The following is a 12,301-nucleotide window of genomic DNA, read 5'->3' as shown; positions in this document are numbered from 1 at the left end:
ACTTGTGTGATTAGACGGTATGTTTATTTAGTCTGTGAGCACAATTTTCCGTAATTATTTTGTCTTACTGCAGACATGACCTGCTTTCCTGCAACAGCTTTTAAAACATGCGTGAGGCACCTTCAGGTTCGAGAATGGCAGCCGCTTATTTCTTTTGTTATGTGTGGCTGCCGAAATGAACACAAACTCACTAATGCAGGGCTGCCCCAGGCCCACGAAGGGGACCCTCCTAAGAGGGCGGCCCCTCTTAGTGCCACACAATGGCACACAAGTCAGCCGACCAGTGTTTTGGGACCTTCTAGGGTTTACATGCATTCATTACTTCCGAGCAGGAGTGGGGCGGTGGGCGAAGTACTTATACCTCTCCGGCCCACTTGTCACCCAGTGGCGTCACTAGGGCTGGTGTCACCCGGTGCGGGTAACTCATGGTGTCACCCCCTCACAACTTACCGGATGGACCATCTCACCCTCTGCCTGCACCATGACCCCTCTGCCTGCACCATCTCCCCTCCGCCTGCACCATCTCACCCCCTGCCTGCACCATCTCTCCCTTAGCCTGCGCCATCTCACCCTCTGCCTGCACCATCTCCCCTCTGCCTGCACCATCTCTCCCTCTGCCTGCACCATCTCTCCCTCTGCCTGCACCATCTCCCCTCCACCTGCACCATCTCTCCCTCTGCCTGCACCATCTCTCCCTCTGCCTCCACCATCTCTCCCTCCACCTGTGCCATCTCTCCCTCTGCCTGCCCCATCTCTCCCTCTGCCTGCGCCATCTCCCCTCTGCCTGCACCATCTCCCCCTCTGCCTGCACCATCTCCCCTCTGCCTGCACCACCCCCCCTCCACCTGCACCATCTCTCCCCTCTGCCTGCACCATCTCTCCCTCTGCCTCCACCATCTCTCCCTCCGCCTGTGCCATCTCTCTCTCTGCCTGCCCCATCTCTCCCTCTGCCTGCGCCATCTCCCCCTGCCTGCACCATCTCCCCTCTGCCTGCACCATCTCCCCCTCTGCCTGCACCATCTCCCCCTCTGCCTGCACCATCTCCCCCTCTGCCTGCACCATCTCACCCTCTGCCTGCGCCATCTCCCCTCTGCCTGCACCATCTCCCTCTCTGCCTGCACCATCTCACCCTCTGCCTGCACCATCTCCCCCTCTGCCTGCACCATCTCCCTCTCTGCCTGCACCATCTCACTCTCTGCCTGCACCATCTCACCCTCTGCCTGCACCATCTCTCCCTCTGCCTGCACCATCTCACCCTCTGCCTGCACCATTTCTCCCCTCCACCTGCACCATCTCACCCTATGCCTGCACCATCTCCCCTCTGCCTGCACCACCCCCCCTCCACCTGCACCATCTCTCCCCTCTGCCTGCACCATCTCTCCCTCTGCCTCCACCATCTCTCCCTCCGCCTGTGCCATCTCTCTCTCTGCCTGCCCCATCTCTCCCTCTGCCTGCACCATCTCCCCCCTGCCTGCACCATCTCCCCTCTGCCTGCACCATCTCCCCCTCTGCCTGCACCATCTCACCCTCTGCCTGCGCCATCTCCCCTCTGCCTGCACCATCTCCCTCTCTGCCTGCACCATCTCACCCTCTGCCTGCACCATCTCCCCCTCTGCCTGCACCATCTCCCTCTCTGCCTGCACCATCTCACCCTCTGCCTGCACCATCTCACCCTCTGCCTGCACCATCTCTCCCTCTGCCTGCACCATCTCTCCCCTCCACCTGCACCATCTCACCCTATGCCTGCACCATCTCCCTCTCTGCCTGCACCATCCCTCCCCCTCCGCCTGCACCCCTCCCCCACCGGCACCCCCCCTCCCCAGCGTGCTGCTCTTTTAAACATTTCCTCATCGCCTTCTCCACCCCCCCCAATGATTTCCCCCTCACAGTTCTCGCTCTTCACAAAGTGACTGAAATAACTCATGAAATGTGCTTTGCATTTGTGCGTGCGACACTGAGAGGACACGTTTAAATAGACACAGAAGACACACTCGCCCTTACCTTCGAGCAGAGCTGTGTTGCACAGCGTAACCAGATGGTGTCACCCCATGTGTACAGGCTTCTTAATGGCTAATCCTCCCTCCTTGATAATAGCCCTGCCATGACAATGGGGCACATAGACGTCAATTTGGAGTCGCAGCTGCAACCCATGGCTTGCCCCTTGCTACTCTGCCACTGCTTTTGCGAGCCCTGACCTCAGAGGTGGCAAAATCAGTGCCTGGAACACAGGGCCAGCTATTCCTAATGGAAGCTGGTTGGAGCACCACTTGGCTGGTATCTGTCAATTTTTAGTTATATTATCCACTGTTAGTGTAATGAAAAATGGAGTACATTAGTTGGAATATGACCCTATCTGGACACTAAGGTAAGTAAAAAAATGCTGTTAAATATACATGTATGTAAGCTTGCGGGTGAGAGTGTTTTTAGGTGCGCAAGAGTGTGTGAATGTGTTAGCATTTGTAAAGTGGTATTTTTGTGAATTGACGTCCATGATGGGACACCCTGAAAGCTAAGGCCCTTGCTGCTTGTCAACTCTGACCTCTAAAACAAACCCCCCAGTTCTAACATCAGTTGGCTGGTGCTCTGCTCTCTGTTTTAATGTTAGTCTGGTTCTAACTGTCTATTGTTTTATTTTACCTTTTCTTGTTTCTCGTTTGTTTCTGTAATGTGTAAATATGTAATATTCTTCTCATCTAGCATACTTGGTCCTATTGTGAAGCGCTCTAACACCTTTAGCAGAAGTCTGCGCTACATAAAAATGCATTAAATAAATAAATAAAATAACCTGTTGCCAATGATACTCATCTCCAGAGACAAGAGGGGTTTCACCTGCTGACAGCCTATAGGTTCTGATGTTTTCTGCCATTATGGTGTTGGTCTGATTCCAGGGCCTCTGTTTTAATGAAAGTGGAATTCTTGTCTTTTGCCAAGGCATTTGCACTTTAAAGTCAATTCTCAAAGAAGTTATGAGCACAGGAAGTAGTACCAAAGGAGTACTGTTACACACATCCTACCTGCCTTTGTAAATCGGCCTGAAACGTTCAACTCCCTATTGGTAAAAGTGGAGAGAAGGCACAGTCCTTTCTATTTGTACTCATTCTATATGAATATTGCTTGAATATTTCCAATTCAGATGTTTTGGGGGTCAATACACAAAGGCATATAAGAGTACTCTAGCCACCCCAGAACGCCTTTGTGAATAAGCCCCAGTGAGCCAAAGCCAGTTGCCTTCTGCCCATGTCTCCCGTCCTCAGCAGTCCTCAGTTTAAACTAGGGTGAGAGGTGTCAAAGATCATAAACTAACAACTTCACAATTTCAGTTTTTATATTTTGTAAGCTTTATAAAAATGTACATCTTTTAAGATAAAAAAAAGGAAAAGCGACCGTTCAATCGTTGTATGGATAGGAACCTGTTCTTGCTGCAGTAAGGGGCTGCCCCAACATCATCCTCCGAAATCTGGGGTTTCCAGGTCTCCGAAACCTGCTACAGTTTTGCTGCCAGCCAACCCCCCCCCCCCCCCCCCCCCCCGTTTCATGGATCCAGAAGAAACACGCGGAAGCCGCATTGGTTTCAAACCCCATCTTCTGACAAAGCATTGCCAGTAAAACGGTGTTCGCCCTCACCTTCGACCAGATGGTGTCACCCCATGTGAGGGTGTCACCCCCTTGTCACGCCACTGTGGTCGCCCTCTTTGTTCTGCTGCCCTGACGCCGTTTTTGAAAGTAGATTAGCAGGTGAGAGGGTGGCTCGGTCTTATTTTGGGGTTCGAGCGCCATGACACAGCGCCTAGGCATATGTTGTCGCGGGGTGCCTACACTGGTGCAGGAAGGGTTAGGGGCCGCTTTGGCGGAAATATGCTGGAAGGTCCTGCTGGCGCTGTTTGGCCCCCGCAAGAATTTTACATTTACAAGTTAATAGGTTTCCTCCCACTAATACGTGAAGCATCCTGAGGTGGGAGCCAAAGCCCAAGGGCTAGGATTTCGGCATTTGGCCTTAGGGGCCGGAGGGGGCATGATCATCTTCACTACACACTTTCTCCAGTGTGATGCCTTTGTACATTGTGTGCAATGACCCAAATAGTGTTCCCATCCCTGCGGTACCCTCATCAGATGGGGTCCTTTTACTGGCGCTACCTCAAGCAGGGGGAGCAGACTTATCCTAAACGCTTAGGACCGAGAGCTAGGCCATCACTTCCATGGCTAGGCCCTTATGAGATGATAAAGGTCTAAAAATTGGTGTCTGGTCACCTGCATGATTTGGCGTGCCAGGGGGAGATTGTGCTGTCCCTTCATCCCCCTAGTGTGCTTCTCCCATGTTTCCCCATTGGTGAACACATCACAGTGGGTCTTTAACCTTATTCTTCCATGTTATGAGGCAAGCAAGGTAGTACCTGGTTCCACTTGTTAATTTTACAGCGTTATCTGGTCTCCTACATGGGTCCCAGCATATCTCCAGGCCGCATGCTACATGGGCATATCGTGGGGAGAGGGGGTGTGCGGTTTAGTTTGTTCTGCTGACAGGACCCTGCAATGATTGTGCCACCACGGGTGATCACACTTTGTCCTAATTTAGGCGCGAGCAGCTCACTTTACGGGCAGGATATTCAATCCATATCATGTCTTATAGAAAGCCTACCTTGGAGGCATTCACATTTAGCTATGCAGTTATGCGTACATTTTCAGTGGCACCTTAGGCTATGTCCATGGTTCTTTGCGTGGCTAATAAAGATTTTCAGTACACAAAGACACTCATTGCTTCAGGCCTCATGCTCCTTATTGCTTCAGTACTTAGGTTGGTCGTACCACAATGGGGGACAGTCACCTACTTATAAACGTTATGTTGGCTACTTTAGAAAGGCTTTTCACACACCTGAGACTATCTGGAGCCCCTATAGCGGAGAATTCAGAGGAGAACTGGACAGACCACTGCCCCCAGTGGGCCGGCTGTCCACCAGTTCTTGTTCAAGACTCATTCTCATGATGGGCGAGTTAAAACGTGGAACATGTATGTTTCAATTGATCAATATCAGTTCTGTCTGGGCAACTGACCTACTCGGTGTCGCGCAAGTTGAAACCTTGGCTAACTTTGGTCTGCTGTGGCAAGGATGACCGGGCGAGAAGGTATGATTTGTCACCATTGGGGGTAATGGCGTGGGATTGGGTTAGCAGGAAGTAATAGCTTCAAACCCTGATGTTAAGGTTCAAGGTAGGCGGCAGTTATACAGTTTTAAGGTGCAGTGGCAACATTTCATTGTGACATCCTAGGATTACAAACTTCCCTTTTTGATTGGTGGTCGCCGTTGTGTGCAGCAGTGCATGTAACACCCTGTTGGGTAGGTAGGGATGCAGCGGCTTCCCAGAAGAGCCTTATTGGGTGAGAAGAAGCACAATGAGGGAAGGCCAGGGATAGAGAGAGTGACATTGTTTGGGGGCCATAATCTCAGCGAACATTTGCTCAATGAGAGTTTCTGTGGGGAGTGGTGTCGCCATGTTTAGCCACATGCGGATGTTCCAGCTCAGGATCAGTTGGAAGTAGGTTTAGGGGTCAACTGGGTGTACCTCCTAGGTCCGGTTTCTGGATCTGATGATTCTTTCTAGCGTCGATGGCTGCTTATGGCATCCGAAGTCTCGTGAATATTCCCTGTCTGGTGTCCTCCAATAACATAATCTCAGATACATTAGAAGTATGTCTTGGGTCACTGCGTTGCTTGTTATGTTTGCATTACTAGAGACATCCATTGCTCTGGGCCACAGGCTCCGAATTGCATCAGAAGTGAGGCAGGCACATATCATGTGGGGACAGTCACCAACGTATGAAGGGTCTTTGGCACAACTAGGGTTTACCTCAATGCTTGTTGACTGGATGAACTAACACAGCTCATAATGGACAACACAGGAGAAAGCTTTACACAGTGGAGGCCCGGTCGACATGTAGTGCAAGGTGCTCTTAGGTGCGGGGTACACTGGTGATAGGACTTTTGCTGACAAAGTGTAATGAAGCCACCTACATTTTGCTCTCCCGCATCCCAACGTTACTTCCAATCTAGATACTGGGTAAGCCACACCAGGGTGGGTGCGCCGGTCGGCTACACATCATCCAGACTCGATCCATAGTTAGACTGGGATTGGGCTCTGTCAGCCGAGCAGGACCTCTTATTCCTGGGTTCTGCTGGCTCAACGACTACAGCGTCCACTGCAGGGGCTGGGGTTTGACATCACGGTCTCCCCGTGGGGTTTCTCTCAGCTTGGCATCCCATCTTCAGCTCCAACATGCCCACGGTTTCAATCACCCGGTTCTTAGGAAAAGGCCACTTGCGCAGGGAGGGCCACCACACAAAGAGCAAAGGCTACAAGTTATTGGACATTGGGCACTCCCATATTTAGAAAGGGCAGGCAAACAGCTTGTATTGTTCACTCAACTATTGTAGCTTTTCCACACACAGGCCTGCATTCGGGTATACTTCAGCAGGAGTCTGGCCCTGGGCCACTCCTGTGAGGGTGGGTACCTGGGGTAGCAATTGGGGACGACTTGCTCAGCATGTTCCCTGCAGTCGTTTTCATGTACTTTGGTGATGCAGGGGACAGTTTGCAAGCAGGCACCAAGGGATGGGTCCATTCATCAACACCATCCATAGGTTAACCTGGTTAGTTTCAGGCCTAGGAGCGACTGAATGACCCTCAGGTGCCGGAGAGGGTTTCGGGGTGGCAGGCTTTCCCGAAGCTTGCACAGGCTGTTTCCAGAGTGGGGGCAGGTTAGCAGGCCTTATCTTCTCGCTCCGGGTTTGAGGTCTGTCGGGTCATTTGACCAAGTACGAAGAGGCTATATTCAGTCAGCTGGGGCGTGAGTTTGCCATTCCCAAAAGGGTGCTGTTACCAGAATAGTGCTGAAATAGAGGATTAGGATCACAAAGACAGACTACTATCGGAGCTCATTTTGCATTCATAGTTAAAAGGGTACAGGTACATCTTTTAAAGGTTACTCCATGTCCTCATATCCAAAAGCTTTGCATGATACAGGTTGCTTCAGTTAAGCACAATATCCTTGGGAGGGGTCAGCTTTCAAGGGGACTACTGTCCCAATTTATGGCCCAGAAAGGGCGGCCGGGGTGGTATTCCCTTAAAATGGGTAGGGAAAAGGGCATAATCCAACCAGGCTTGGCAGTAGGGTATTCGGGTTGCACCAAGCTGGGGGATAGACGTATGGCCCAGTGGGTCTGGTCACCCCCTACCTGGCCCTTTGCCCTTCTGGAGTGGGTTACTCTGGTTCATGCTGAAAGCACGCCCCTTACCAATTTAAAAGGTACTTCCATCTGCAGCCACCCAGGGGAGTGGCCAGAAGATAGGGTAACTGTTTTATGGACAGGCAAATGTGGAGTATACCATAGGCGCCCCTGTGAGGCACCTGAGGTTTGTTGGGGTGCAGTGTTATTAGGTAAATTAGGTGAAAGCTGGATTAGTTGTAAAGAATGGTGTGCAGTGCTCAACAGAGGGTGTTTAGCAAACCTAGCATTTCTTTATTTTGCCAGGATCAAAGGTCTGGGTGAAGGGCCTTCAGTGTGTCCTGTGAGTGGCGCGACGGGCGGAATTCAAGAAATGGAGGCCTGGGTTTTCAACCACTAAGTATATTTGGTTGTGGTAACAGCTTGCTGAAGAAGCTGCGGCACACTGCTGAGATAATTTGGTTGTGGGGCCCAGACATGCGTGGGAACAGCTAGCTGTTAAAGTTGCGGCACAGACTAGGGGTGGTGTCTCCTCTCCCAACAATTTGGTCATACACCTGCGAGGCAATGACTTGACTTTCCTAGGTAGGAGGGCACTGCTGCCAGAATTGCAACCGCCCTGCAACCGTCCTGGTGTAAGTAAGCAACAAATTGTGTGTTTTGATGGCCAGAGATAACCCCACTGTTAGGGTGGCGAGGGGCCCGGTCAGGGGTTGCCAGGAAACCTCACGCAGGAATTAACAGTGGCATGCGCAGATTCACTGATCAGAGGGGGTTTGGCTAATCAGGCATGGCCTGCTGCATGCTAAAGTCCACAGGGAGTTTTGAAGAGGATGGGGTACACTTGTCCAGAGTGGGCATGGACGTGTTTTGCTGGACCTGGGAGAGACCCTGGAATGTAGGTAAAGATGCCTACCTTGGTGGGTGATTCAAGGGAAATGGGTGGTGTGGCGGCAATGCTCAGCAGCCAGCTTATGCTGGGGAAGAGGTTCCGCATCAGGTTGCGCCATGGGGGTTTGGCTTCATCCGACATGGGTTACTGCACGCAAAGTCCATAGGGTGTTTTGATGAAGACGGGATACACCTCTCCAGAGTGGGTACGGACCTGTTCTTGCTTGATCTGGGGGAGGCCTTTGAATCAGCAGCCCTAAAACAAACCATTCAGTCAGTTGGCTTAATAGACCCCTGAGGACAGCACATCCTGCCATTTGTGATTACACATTCTTCTCCCACGCCCATCACTAATTCTCAAGACTTGATTTGTATTTCCAAGTCAATCACTGGAACATTCCATTTTGGCCTCCACTGTCTATCCTATTGCATTATCAGATTGCGCCCCTGTAGCGTTTACACTAGGTTGGATCGGCCCCACATCTTATCTCCGTCAGTGGTTTTCCCTGTATTTTTGACCAGAGATCGCTTCTTCCGGGACAAGATATGCAAAACTACCCAGGAATTTTCCCACCTGAATGACCCTAAAGATACCAACTTGGCCACTACATGGGACGCCTTTGAGGCAGTTATCAGAGGGAAATGTGCCTCTTATTTAGCCACATTAACGTAACAAAAAACCCAACATAGATTTTCGCTTGAGACAGAGCTCCAAATAGTGGAGTGGACTCACAAGGATACTCCCACCCTTGCACCGCAGAGGAAGGTTATGGCTCTTAGAGGGAAATTTAATGCAATTAACTCAAATAGAGCAGAATTTACTTTGCTACACCTTAAACATGTTTACATATGATCAGGTAAATAAGGTGGGCAACCAGTCAGCGCAACAATTACATGCCAAATATGAGCAAGATTATATCAGTCATCTCCATAAAGAAATGTGGGATGTAGCCACAACTGAAGAAGATAAAGCAAACCCTATACACATCTGAGGCACTGGGAGAGGAGAAACAGCTATAATATTTGAGGGGAGTCGATTTACCCCAAGTGATGGCTGATCAAAATGAGGAGCGAGGTAGCGCGATCAGGGAAGATGAAGTCCAAATGGCAATCAGTGCCCTTAAACTACACAAATCACCGGGACTGGATGGGTTCATAGCCCAATTTTACAAAACCTTTAGCTATGATCTAGTACTTCACCTAACACGCCTATTTAACTATATAGCACCACCCGCATGGTTACTTCCTAGATGAGTGAAGCTCTGATCTCAGTCATCCTGAAATCAGAGAAAGACTCTCATTACTGTGCCTCTTATAGACCGATAGAGATACTTAATTTAGATGTAAAACGTTATACTAAAATCCTCGCTGCCAGACTAGAAAGCATTTTGGCGGATTTGGTCCATCAGTACCAATCTGGCTTCATTCAAGGGAGACAAGCTCATAATAACCTAAGGATGATGGCCCACCAGGTCGATCCCTGCCATCCTTCTGGTGTTAGATGCCTAAAAAGCCTCCAACCGACTGGATTGGTCCTTCCTCCTCCACACTCTCCGCTAATTCAACATTAGTGAACACATCGTAGCCATGGTTCAAGTGAACTAAGCAAATCCACTATCACGAGTATTAATCAATGGAGTGGGCTTGGACTTCTTTCAGCTAGAACATGGCGCGCGGCAATGGTGTCCACTCTCACCACTTTTATTTGCTCTTAGTATAGAACCCCTCATAGCCAAAGTAAGGGCTACACCCAAAGATCTGAGGCATTCCTTTTTGCCCTGTAGACCACAACATTTTCCAATTTTCGGATGATGTGCTACTCACCCTCACCTCCCTCTTTCCTCTCTATCAGCTCTACAGCAAGAATCAGCCCGCTATGAAATAATGGCAGGTTATCGCATTAATCTCCACAAATCCTTTCTTCTCATGTTGTCCTTACCCCACCTGAAATGTAGATACATATCTGGGGATTAAAATAACACACAAAGTTTCTGATCTGTACCGCGCTAACTACTATCCCCTTCTTCAACAACTTAAAGCTGACCTTAAAAGATCGGCACCTATGTACTTATCGTGGTTAGGTTGTATCAACGCCATCAAAATGACTGTTTTACTGTGACTTTTATACCTATTCAAAGGAATCACCATAGAGCTGAACCAGGAGTTTTTTTCTGACCATCGTTATCTAGTAACCCGATTTACTTGGCAGGATTGCAGAGCCCGGCTCCCCTATAAACTCTTGTGGCTACCGAAAGAGGCTAGCGGACTGACATTGCCTGACTTTCTCCTATATTACAGGGCAGCACAGCTAAGAGTGATATCCGTGTGGTCAATGAGGGAATCAGGTAAACACTGGCTCCATATGGCTAGAGCAGTGGTTGGTCGTTACTCATGAGATGTTTTATGGAAACCGAATTTAGACCAACCCCATAACGCATACTTTAGCACACCTAACGAACGACCCTAAAGGTGTGGGGCACCGTGAATTAGTTGGCTAGGTGGCTAACTTTCCCTCCCCTTGCACTCCTATTCACTTTTACCCTGCCTTCTCATCAGCCCTCACGCCAGGCCCCTTTGATCAGTGGAGAAAAGGAGGATGCCTCACTGTCACCGACCTGTTCCATGGATGGGGCATTCTTATTTTGAAAATTGCCAACAAAACTTTGGTCTACCAGCCTCGGAGAGATATGAATATACTCAACTGAAACATTTGATCCTCCACCCAGACATGCGACAAGAGATATTTCCCCGATTGAAAAATTTGTTTGGCAAGCGGGAGGGGCTAAAGGCTCTATGCTCACTTACTCAATACCCCACCCACGACCAAGCCACGGCATATACAATTCTGGAATACGATCCCATGTGACTGTTGGACTTGGCCCTTTTTGCAGGGTTATCCCCAAACTTTTTGCTTCTTCCTCCTATTTTTTCCTGACCTGTTGTTGTTGGCTTTAGGACTCTGGGCACTTTACCACTGCTAATCAGTGCTAAAGTGCATATGCTTTCTGTGTAATTTGTGAACATAATTGGTTATCCATGATTGGCATGTCTGATTTACTGATAAGCCCCTAGTGAAGTGCACTGAGTATGCCAGGGCCTGTAAATCAAATACTACTAGTGGACCTGCAGCACTTATTGTGCCACCCATATGAGTAGCCTTGTAAATGTATCTCAGACCTGCCACTGTTTTGTACTGCCATGTCGACCTGGCAAGGGTACCCACTTGCCAGGCCTTAACCTTCCCTTTTCTTATATGTAAGGCACCCCTATGGTAAGCCCTAGGTACCCCAATGGGCAGGGTGCAGTGTTTATGAAAGGGAGGACATGTACAGGTGTGGGGGACATGTCCTGATGAACAAGTTATTTCCCTTCGGTAACGTTTTTGTTGGGTGGATTCCTCACCTTGTGAATATCCCCTGCGCCAGCAACATTCGGAAATTTTTCGTAGCTCTCACGCCGACAAGGACGACGTCACAGAAGCATGGCTCCGCTCGTGGCTCCGCTGACGTCACCGGAGCCATAAGAGAGCCTCGTCGGCATGATGATATCAGTTCCGCCCTTTTTTCCGTGCCTTCGAGGCACACGGACGGACCGACACAAATATATATACAGCATACACAGTACACAGTATTCAAACCAACACACACAGTGTGAAATCAATGCAGCAAAGCAAACAGAATAAACCACTTCCATTGAAAGTAACAGATAGAAATTATCAACATTGCCGGTATACAAGGGTGGACAACGGGGAGGCGGGTGGGTCAGTAAGGAATCCACAGGCAGATACTGTATCCACCAGAAAAAGCGTTACCAAAGGTAAGTAACTTGTTCTTCTGATGGAAACATCTGCCCGTGGATTCCTCACCTTGTGAATAGAGTCCCACAGCAGTCCCCACTCCCGGAGGAGGGTGTCCACCCTTCTATACCAAAAATTCCTGAAGGACGGAACGCGCAAAGTGTCCATCCCTCCTCACCTTGGAATCTAAGCAGTACTGCTTTGCAAAAGTGTGGAGGGAGGCCCAAGTTGCCGCCCTACAAATGTCCTCCACAGGAACACCCCTAGATAAGGCAGAAGTAGAAGACTTTGCTCTGGTAGAGAGAGCTCTTATACCCTCTGGAGGATCCTTACCGCCCAAAGAGTAACAGATCTTGATGCACATGATAATCCATCTGGAAAGGGTGCGCTTGTG

Source organism: Lissotriton vulgaris, chromosome 1_1, assembly GCF_964263255.1.
Source record: "Lissotriton vulgaris chromosome 1_1, aLisVul1.2, whole genome shotgun sequence".
Taxonomy (NCBI): domain Eukaryota; kingdom Metazoa; phylum Chordata; class Amphibia; order Caudata; family Salamandridae; genus Lissotriton; species Lissotriton vulgaris.
The sequence above is the reverse complement of the archived record's forward strand: the minus strand, read 5'-3'. Positions refer to the sequence as shown.